Below are 11,529 nucleotides of genomic sequence, written 5' to 3' on the forward strand. Positions count from 1 at the left end.
CTCTCCCTCCAAGGGGGGGGGGGGGGGGAGTCGGCTGCAGGCCGGACGGCCGCCCGGCCTGAGTCGGGCGGTGGGGGTATGTGGCAGCGGGGGCGTGGTCTAGCGCCGGTCTGTGACAGGAGGGCGGAGTCAGGGAAGGTGAGTGGCAGTTTCACTACACCTGAGAGCAATTAACCTGTGTTTGTGTCTTCCCAGTGACCGCGCCCTACTTAAGGAGGGAAAGCGAGAGCAGAGGAGCGCTGGCTGAACCTCACGCTGAATGTGTGTGTGTGTGTGTGTGTCTGCAAAGTACACATAATTCTTAGGCTGAAAAGCGTGAAAATAAAACGACCTGTCAAACCTGATCTCTGTCCTGCCGTCCTCTGTGCTCCACCCACGATCACTGAACCGCTACAATATATATATGCACACACACAGTATATATACACACACACAGGCAAGTCAAAAAGTTCTAAGACAAATTGAAAAAAATCTTTATTGATGAAAATAAAGCTATTTCTCCACATATCCTCGATTTAAGTCTAAACACTTCTGCAAGCAGCGTTTCCATCAGAGAATTCCTTCTTTGTAGAATTCTGGGGGATGTCTTTCACACCTTTTGAAATTATAACATCTGTCTTAGAACTTTTTGATTTACCCTTGTACACACACACACACACACACACACACACACACAGTGGTGCTTGAAAGTTTGTGAACCCTTTAGAATTTTCTATATTTCTGCATAAATATGACCTAAAACATAATCAGATTTTCACAAGTCCTAAAAGTAGATAAAAAGAACCCAGTTAAACAAATGAAACAAAAATATTATACTTGGTCATTTATTTATTGAGGAAAATAATCCAATATTACATATCAGTGAGTGGCATAAGTATATGAACCTTTGCTTTCAGTATCTGGTGTGACCCCCTTGTGCAGCAATAACTGCAACTAAATGTTTCCGGTAACTGTTGTTCAGTCCTGCACACCGGCTTGGAGGAATTTTAGCCCATTCCTTTGTACAGAACAGCTTCAACTCTGGGATGTTGGTGGGTTTCCTCACATGAACTGCTTGCTTCAGGTCCTTCTACAACATTTCGATTGGATTAAGGTCAGGACTTTGACTTGGTCATTCCAAAACTTTATTCTTCTTTAACCATTCTTTGGTAAAACGACTTGTGTGCTTAGGGTCGCTGTCTTGCTGCATGACCCGCCTTCTCTTGAGATTCAGTTCATGGACAGATGTCCTGACATTTTCCTTTAGAATTTGCTGGTATAACTCAGAATTCATTGTTCCATTAATGATGGCAAGCTGTCCTGGCCCAGATGCAGGAAAACAGGCCCAAACCATGATACTACCACCACCATGTTTCATAAATAGGATAAGGTTCTTATGCTGGAATGCAGTGTTTTCCTTTCTCCAAACATAACGCTTCTCATTTAAACCAAAAAGTTCTATTTTGGTCTCACCCATCCACAAAACATTTTTCCAATAGCCTTCTGGCTTGTCCATGTGATCTTTAGCAAACTGCAGACAAACAGCAATGTTCTTTTTGGAAAGTAGTGGCTTTCTCCTTGCAACCCTGCCATGCACACCATTGTTGTTCAGTGTTCTCCTGATGATAAACATTAAAATTAGGCAATGTGAGAGAGGCCTTCAGTTGCTTAGAAGTTACCCTGGGGTCCTTTGTGACCTCACCAACTATTACATGCCTTGTTCTTGGAGTGATCTTTGTTGGTGGACCACTCCTGGGGAGGGTAACAATGGTCTTGAATTTCCTCCATTTGTACACAATCTGTCTGACTGTGGATTGGTGAAGTCCAAACTCTTTAGAGATGGTTTTGTAACCTTTTCCAGCCTGATGAGCATTAACAATGCTTTTTCTGAGGTCCTCAGAAATCTCCTTTGTTCATGCCATGATACACTTCCACAAACATTTGCTGTGAAGATCAGACTTTGATAGATCCCTGTTCTTTAAATAAAACACGGTGCTCACTCACACCTGATTGTCATCCCATTGATTGAAAACACCTGACTCTAATTTCACCTTCAATTTAACTGCTAATCCTAGAAGTTCACATACTTTTGCTACTCACAGATATGTAATATTGGATCATTTTCCTCAATAAATAAATGACCAAATATAATATTTTTGTCTCATTTGTTTAACTGGGTTCTCTTTATCTACTTTTAGGACTTGTGTGAAAATCTGATGTTTTAGGTCATATTTATGCAGAAATATATAAAATTCTAAAGGGTTCACAAACTTTCAAGCACCACTGTATGTGGTGTACAGACAGTACTGTGATCATGTAATTTCCAGACTTTATATTTTTATGGAATTATCACTGACTATCAGTCTACCTTTCCTTAAAGTTCTAACTTTCTAGTAAAGATTCAGGATTTAAGATTTAATTTATTGTGAATGGTAACAATACAAAATAAATATCTTGAGGACAGGACCTTAAAAAACTTTCCAGGAATCAGTCATTCAAGGTCCCATTCCTCTAAATACTTTCTTTGAAGCCGCTGTTGCATTTGTTATCAAGACAACAAGTCTGTTGTTGACCATAAGCTTAACTCATAAAACAATGATGGTATCAAAAAACTTAACAAAATGTGACCTTTTAATTAGTTGCATGTACAGTGGCACTAAAAAGTATTTGGACACTTAAGCCACACTTACAAACCTATGAACTTCACTTCAAATACACAAGGATCAATGTTTGGTCCTTTTCTGATTTCCCACAATACTTGAACTCAGTGTGGTCATATCAGCATCACATGGGTTTTCAACTTGTCCTGTCTTTTCCTCCCTCAGACACTAATGTTTCTGCATGGATCTCAGTATGTCTGGCAGACATGTTGTCATGGATAATAGTTAATCAGCTGAAAATAAATCTCAACAAACTGCTGTACATCCCTGGAGATGCACTCACATGTCAAGATCGTGTGATCTCCCTGGATGATTCTCAGGTCTAACCAACTATATTTCTGGCTTCATATTGCTAACATCACAAGTCATTCAGGTTTCTCCCTTAAAACATGGCTCAACTTGACACTCTCAAGGAACAAGGAAAACATGCATCAAGACTCTTCTCTGTCATAGCACCAAGGTGGTGGAATGAACTCCCCTTGGCTGAAGAGTAAAAACCTAAATCTTCAACAAGTACTTGAATTAGCATTTAGTTAATCTATTTTTTTTAAAAATCCCTTGTCTTGTGTGTTTTCTATTTATATTGTACTAACCTCCCATGACAGGGTTTTAGGTCAATTATTTTCTTTGTACCTGACCTAGTGAACTAGCACTGGAGTATTTTTGACAGAGACAAAAAGCACTTCTGTAAGTCTCTAAGGATGAGATTGTCTATAAATGGTCTAAATGTAAACACCATGCTATGCCACTGACATCAGGAAATGTGTGGCAGCTCTTGACTTGCAGCTGAAGGTTGACCTAAAGAAGCAGATAAGATTTCCACTGGAGATCAGTCCCTCCCCACCATCCCTACTCTATATCCTCAGACAAGACACTGTAATTCTGTCTGCATTGATCAAGAAGCTCAGTGTACCAAAGGCTTATGAGAGAAAACAATCCAAGTATGAGGACCTGGTGGAGCAGTGCTGCCACGAAAGAATCTGCAGATCAGTTCCTCAGAAGAGCCTATCGTCTGCTGGGAATGATGAAGTAAATTGGAACAAGCCCATTAGGGGTACTACAGAGGCAGTAGACAATGCTTTCTGGTTGGCTGTGCATCAAAAGGAACAACACATGGAGTCTGTGTTAGTAGGAAACGAGCCAGCCATTAATCAGCTCTGGCTGGGTCAGCTGGGAAAGGGTGGTGTTGTGTGAAGAACAGAAACACTCAATCCTGCAGTGATGCTTAAATAGAAATTTGGGGTAGTATTAAAGTGTTTACAAAAATGTGCAAAAAGTCTAAATGGCAACAATCACCATTGCAATCCATCTCATCTCATCTCATCATCTCTAGCCGCTTTATCCTTCTACAGGGTTGCAGGCAAGCTGGAGCCTATCCCAGCTGACTACGGGCGAAAGGCGGGGTACACCCTGGACAAGTCGCCAGGTCATCACAGGGCTGACACATAGACACAGACAACCATTCACACTCACATTCACACCTACGGTCAATTTAGAGTCACCAGTTAACCTAACCTGCATGTCTTTGGACTGTGGGGGAAACCGGAGCACCCGGAGGAAACCCACGCGGACAACATGCAAACTCCGCACAGAAAGGCCCTCGCCGGCCACGGGGCTCGAACCCAGGACCTTCTTGCTGTGAGGCGACAGCGCTAACCACTACACCACCGTGCCGCCCATTGCAATCCAAACAAAATGAAATATATTAGTCAGTTTTTACTCAATCCTAAGTGTTCAATCAACTCAAAAACAAACATAGATAAAACCACCACTGAATATCAGTGCAAGTGTCACCCCCCCCTTAAAAAGTCATGGTATTTTACTTCACCACAGGAAAGAAAGCGTGGACTCTTTTGGTTCTCAAATGGCTTATTTATAAGTGTGTGCTTCATTAAGAAGATTCTCATCTCATCTTCTTCTGCTTATCTGGAGCCGGGTCACGGAGGCAGCAGTCTGAGCATGGAAGCCCAAACTTCCCTCTCCCCAGACACCTCAGCCAGCTCCTTGGGAAGAACACTGAGGCGTTCCCAGGCCAGCCGAGAGACATAGTCCCTCTAATGTGTCCTGGGTCTTCCCTGGGGCCTCCTCCTGGGGGGACATGCCTGGAACACCTCCCCAGGGAGGCATCCAGGAGGCATCCGAAAGAGATGCCCGAGCCACCTCAGCTGATTCCTCTTGATGTGGAGGAGCAGCGGCTCTACTCCGAGCTCCTCCTGAGTGATTGTGCTTCTCACCCTATCTCTAAGGGAGCACCCAGCCACCCTGCAAAGGAAACTAATTTCGGCTGCTTGTATCCACGATCTTGTTCTTTCAGTCATTAATCAAAGCTCATGACCATAGGTGAGAGTCGGAACGTAGATCGACCGGTAAATTGAGCGCTTCACTTTTTTGCTCAGCTCCTTCTTCACCACGACGGACCGGTAAAGCGACCGCATCACTGCAGAGGCTGCACGGATCTGCCTGTCGATCTCACGCTCCATCCTTCCCTCACTCGTGAACAAGATCCCAAGATACTTAAACTCCTCCACTTAAGGCAGGACTTCTCCACCAACCTGGAGAGGGCAAGCCACCCTTTTCTGGTCGAGAACCATGGCCTCTGATTTGGAGGTGCTGATTCTCATCCCAGCCGCTTCACACTTGACTGCAAACCACCCCAGTGCATGCTGAAGGTCCTGGTTTGAAGAAGCCAACAGGACAACATCATCCACAAAAAGCAGAGATGAAATCCTGTGGTTCCCAAACAGGACTCCCTCCAGCCCCTGGCTGTGCCTAGAAATTCTGTCCATAAAATTTATGAACAGAACCGGTGACAAAGGGCAGCCCTGCCAGAGTCCAACATGCACTGGGAACAGGTCTGACTTACTGCCGGCAATGCGAACCAGACTTCTGCTCTGTTCGTACAGGGACTGGACAGCCCTTAGCAAAGAGCCCCAAACCCCATACTCCAGAAGCACCCCCCACAGAATACCATGAGGGACACGGTCAAATGCATTCTCCAGATCCACAAAGCACATGTAGACTGGTTGGGCAAACTCCCATGAACCCTCGATCATCCTATGAAGGGTATAGAGCTGGTCCAGTGTTCCATGACCAGGACGAAAACCGCATTGTTCCTCCTGGATCCGAGGTTTGACTATCGGCTGAATTCTCCTCTCCAGTACCCTGGAGTAAACCTTCCCGGGGAGGCTGAGAAGTGTGATTCCCCTATAATTGGTGCACACTCTCCAGTCCCCTTTCTTGAAAAGAGGGACCGCCACTCTGGTCTGCCACTCCAGAGGCACTGTCCCCAACTGCCACGTGATGTTGCAGAGGCGTGTCAGCCAAGACAGCCCCACAACATCCAGAGACTTGAGATACTCAGGGCGGATCTCATCCACCCCCAGTGCCTTGCCACTGAGGAGCTTGCAAACCACCTCAGTGACTTCGGCTTGGGTAATGGACGAGTCCACGTCTGAGTCATCAGCCTCCGCTTCCTCAATGGAAGACGTGATGGTGGGATTGAGGAGATCCTTGAAGTATTCCTTCCACTGCCCGACAATATCCCCAGTCGAGGTCAACAGCTCCCCACCTGCACTGTAAACAGTGTTGGCAGAGTACTGCTTCCCCCTCCTGAGGTGCTGGACAGTTTGCCAGAATTTCTTCGAGGCCAACCGATAGTCCTCTTCCATGGCCTCACCGAACTCCTCCCAGTTCTGAGTTTTTGCCTCTGCAACTGCACGAGCTGCGGCACGTCTGGCCTGCCAGTCAGCTTCCTCAGGAGTCCCAGAGGCCAACATGGCCCGATAGGACTCCTTCAGCTTGACAGCATCCCTTACTTCCAGTGTCCACCACCGGGTTCGGGGGTTGCCGCCACGACAGGCCTTGCGGCCACAGCTCCGAACAGCTGCATCAACAATGGAGGCAGAGAACATGGTCCACTCAGACTCAATGTCCCCCGCCTCCCTTGGAAGCTGGGAGAAGCTATCCTGGAGGTGGGAGTTAAAGATCTCCCCGACAGAGTGCTCAGCCAGACGTTCCCAGCAGACCCTCACTATACGTTTGGGCCTGCCAGGTCTGTCCAGCTTCCTCCTCCGCCAGCGGATCCAACTCACCACCAGGTGGTGATCAGTTGACAGCTCAGCCCCTCTCTTCACCCGAGTGTCCAAGACATAGGTCCAGAGATCAGATGAAACGACAACAAAGTCAATCATTGACCTCCGACCTAAGGTGTCCTGGTGCCATGTGCACTTATGAACACCCCTATGCTCGAACATGGTGTTCGTTATGGACAAACCATGACTAGCACAGAAGTCCAATAACAAAACACCACTCGGGTTCAGATCGGGGAGGCCGTTCCTCCCAATCACGCCCCTCCAGGTGTCACTGTCATCGCCCACGTGAGCGTTGAAGTCCCCCAGTAGAACAATGGAGTCCCCAGTCTGAGCACCTCTCAGTAACTCTCCCAGGGACTCCAAGAAGGCCGAATACTCTATACTGCTATTTGGCCCGTAGGCATAAACAACTGCAAGAGCCCTCTCCCCGACCCAAAGGCGCAGAGAGGTGACCCTCTCGTTCACTGGGGTAAACTCCAACACATGGAGGCTGAGCTGTGGAGCTATAAACAAGCCCACACCAGCCCGCCGCTGCTCACCGTGGACGGCTCCAGTGAAGTAGAGAGTCCAGCCCCGGTTCCGGAGCCCAAGCTGTGCGTGGAGGTGAGCCTGACTATCTCTAGCTGGTACCTCTCAACCTCCCACACAAGCTCAGGCTCTTTCCCCCCCACCGAAGTGATAGTCCATGTCCCAACAGCTAGCCGCTGTGGTCGGGGATCAGGTTGTCGAGGCCCCTGCCTTCGACTGCCGCTCAATCCACACTGAACCGGCCCCCTACTACTACCTCTGTGGGTGGTGAACCCACAGGAGGTCGGACTCACATCACTGCTTTGGGCTGAGCCCGGCCGGGCCCCGTGGGCAAAGGCCCGGCCACCAGGTGCTCGCATATGAGCCCCAACCCCAGGCCTGGCTCTAGGGTGGGGCCCCAGCTGCGCCATACCGGGCAACATCACAGTCCTTGTTTTATTAATTTCTATAAGGGGTTTAGTGAACTGCTCTTGGTTTGGTCTGTCACCAGGGGCAATTTCTCAGAGACAACAAGGGAAGCCGAGCTTCCCCTAAAATTCTCTCCCCAAACTGCGGTGTCTATGACGTTGAATTCTCATTAAAACAATAACTTGCATAACATAATATATGCCCAAGATTGTATTTATGTTCATAACTATCCTGTAACTTATTTGAGTGATGTCTGACGAACTTGCAGTTCGCTACGAGAATCACCTTTGCTGCCAGGCTGTAACCTTTCTTATTTCAATGGGCTCTATGGACTGGCAGCAGTGTTGCCAGATTGGGTGGTTTTAAGTGCATTTTGGCGGGTTTTGAACATATTTTGGGATGGAAAACGTCAGCAGTATCTGGCAACACTGACTGGCAGCCGGGTATCCGTTGCAGTCTATGAGACGGCTCTGAACAGCCAATTTCGGCTAGTTGTTATTGGTTAAAATCAACAAAATCGTCACTTCCAGGGAAGCCGGGCTTCTCTGGGACTAAACGAGACAGTGGGAGGGACAAGAAGCCAGGCTGATAAAGGATTATTGGAGGTAGTGTTTGAAAGACATGAGGAGGGTGGTACTTCGGCGAGGAACACGGAAGTATGATCAGTCAGTCCCTAGCGGATGTCGAGAAAGTGCAGTCGTGTGCCAAAGTGCTGTCCGAATTTCTTTTCATATAAACGTTTCTTCTCATTGATGTCTCTGTACATTACTCTGTAAATAAATGTAAATATTACTCGTTGTGCTCCGTTAACTTTCATCCATTCTATCAGTTTGATCATTCGTGAATTCACTCGTTTATTTCATTTGTAGTTCAATCTGGTTGTAGGCTAGCTTGAGCCTTATGGGGATCTGCAGTGCTAGCTGCTAACAGAAATTGGTGAAGTCTCTGGAAAGCACAACCAGCTGGTATGACAGGGTCACAGACCATTTTCTGGAAAAGGAGCGGAGGGCAGAATTTGTGTATAAATAATGTTCATGTTCATGAATCTGAAGTGTGTATACTGTTCAGTAATGTTAAGAGAATGGTGGGCTCTGTGTTATAGGTTATACCTGGGTATGATATTCAAGGTTCTGTGTGTTGCATAGCCTACCTGGTTATGAATTTCCAGACTGTGTTGCAGATGATGTTCAAGGATGTGTTGCACAGCTGGGTGTTGTGTTAAAGACTCTGTGTTGCATATCAGGGTATGATGTTCAAGGCTCTTTGTTGAATAGCCAGTGATTTTTGGATGTTTGATATTTTTGATTAAGGATATGCGGCACTAGCCTGGCAAGCCAGACTATAACATGAAATGTACAAGCAAAAATACTTTCTGCCACTAGGTAGGGTTGTCTAGTTCACTATGCTAATGGGGCACACCTTTCTATGCTTTGATATCCGGCCTACAGGTTTTACGATGAATGCGTAAAATGGGCTTCCCCTGTTTTAAAAACCAGCAGCCGCCACTGCCTGTCACCTAGGATCTGTTTGCCTTGGGAGACCCTAACAGGGGTGTAATGCCCCGACAATATAGCTCCAAGGATCATTCAAGCACACAAACCCCTCCACCACAATAAGGTGGCAGTTCTAGGAGGAGCATTAAGAAGATTACTTGTTAATTTATCTTGATAATTCATCACCTCTCCTAATACACTGATTGCAATCAGATTGCAATCAGATGTGTCTTGTATTCAGTTTCTGTACTGCAATCAGTTTTGATCACACTGCATGCCACAGATCTTCAACAAGCAGCAGTGTATTGTGTTTTCTCTGTCACACTGCTTAACAAACACACATGGGACTATTCACAGAAACAGCTCAGATGAGAAATAGGTTTCCTGTACTATGTAAAAATCACAACATTAGGTCAAAGTTACAATGATGAAATCAATGAAAAAATATTGATATAGTGTGTGTGTATTATATATATATATATATATATATATATATATATATATATATATATATATATATATGACATAAATAACTGAATTAACTCCCACTAATAATGGCACAAAATTGTACTTTTCCTGATCACTTCAGTGGTACCATCAAAAAGAAAAGACATATTTTCTCATCCCTAGTATGTACTTTTATACCTTTAAAAATAACTCAAGGTGCATAACTGGATCACTTAAAGACCAAGGATGTACCTCTAAAGCCTTAGTAAGTATAGGTACTCAGTATGTACAGTAATGTAATAAGTATAAAGATATACAACAATAACAACATTTTGTACCTTTATGTCTGAGAGTGTGCCCGACCAAAAAAAAAATCCTTTAAAAACTTATTAAAAGCACAACAACAACAACTGTTCTGAGATAAAGGTTACAGTGAAAACATGCAGGACTTTTCATTGCCATCTTACACACTGCATATACAATAAATATGGCCCATTTTATATTTAAATTATAAAAATATAAGGGTAAATTAAATAGTACACCATGTAGAGTAACCTATACATGCCTTAGGAAATGTTTTTTGCAAACCTGTTATTGAAGTCTACTCTCCTAATGTTCAAAGCAGATATAACTGAAGCATACTGTGTCTATCCAGTTGTCGTTGACAGTCAATTGCAATTAATGTGGTTTTAAAAATAAAAGGTACGGAATATATTGCAGCCGCTAAATAAATAAGACTACACAGATATGAAGCAAGTGCGCAGAAAGAGGGAGAAGCAGTACTGTATAAGTAAGAGCACTTGGACCACGCCCCCAGCCAGCTTTCTCCCTTCAAATAACTATCAAGTCGAGTGGGTGTTACTGTCCTCCAACAGTGCGAGACGAGTGCACAAGAAATTTGTTCTAATTTTTATGGAGGAAACCAATGTAAATAATAATAAAAGCGTTTGCAAACTGTATCACTCGACACTATCATGCAACTTAATTGGAGAAAAATGTAGCAGCAGCGTACTGTATACCACAAGGTATTCTGGAGCATCCTTCTTGGAGTTGATCCCAGAAACATTACTCATGCATGTCTGCTGAAATTAGAGAGAGAAAAAACAGGATGCGATACGAGGGAAGCTAAATAAAGTAGACTATGTATAGAACAATGTATGGATTAAACTCCCTCTGCGTTTAATCGTGTGGTTACTGATTATAGATTTTATAGCTTTGTATTACTACAGTAATGCAAATGCATTACTACATTTTATTTCTACATGTAAATGTATTCCTACTATTATTATTATTACAGCAAATGAATTACTTCAGTAATTATCACTGCTTTTAAAGCAAATAACGCCCACTTTTTAGATCAAATCTCGCTGTTTTAGATAGCTATACAAGCAAGCGAATTTAAGATCGTTGCTGAATAATTAAGGTATTGTTTAAATTAAAGTATAACCTGTCTTGCACACGGTGCATTTATCGTTTTGCCTTTTGTTGTCTATTTGTACAGTAACCTTTCCTAATTTTCACCAGCTTTTGTCCGGGATTACTTTTCTCTCCCCATTGAGAATGGTAGGGGAGAGCGGGAAGGCTTGGGACAGTTTGTCTCATCTCATCTCATCATCTCTAGCCGCTTTATCCTGTTCTACAGGGTCGCAGGCAAGCTGGAGCCTATCCCAGCTGACTACGGGCGAAAGGCGGGGTACACCCTGGACAAGTCACCAGGTCATCACAGGGCTAGACACCAGGCCCGGCGCCAGGAACAGTTTACTAAGGGGGCAATTAGAAATCGCAAGGGGGCAAATATTTTTCATATAGTGTGTAGTAGTGATGGCGGTCTGACAACGTGTTTCAAACAATTAACTGCGCCAACCACAAAACCACGGCCCCGAAGGTTGCTTTAGTACGGGAAAATCATGTGACATATTACCA

The 11,529-nt window shown here is 44.7% G+C and overlaps 1 protein-coding gene across 4 annotated transcripts in view; it reads right to left on the reverse strand.

Moving 5' to 3' along the window:
- LOC132887037 (collagen alpha-6(VI) chain-like) overlaps window positions 1-10,357 on the reverse strand; it is a 74,181-nt gene extending 63,824 nt beyond the window's left edge. For all 4 annotated transcript variants that reach the window (XM_060922353.1, XM_060922351.1, XM_060922349.1 and 1 more), the window contains exon 1: window positions 10,195-10,357. The gene's annotated coding sequence lies outside the window, so the exon portion shown is untranslated. The remainder of the gene's footprint in view (window positions 1-10,194) is intronic.
- Between the last annotated feature and the right edge of the window lie 1,172 nt (window positions 10,358-11,529).

This window comes from Neoarius graeffei, chromosome 5 (assembly GCF_027579695.1).
Source record: "Neoarius graeffei isolate fNeoGra1 chromosome 5, fNeoGra1.pri, whole genome shotgun sequence".
Classification (NCBI taxonomy): Eukaryota; Metazoa; Chordata; class Actinopteri; order Siluriformes; family Ariidae; genus Neoarius; species Neoarius graeffei.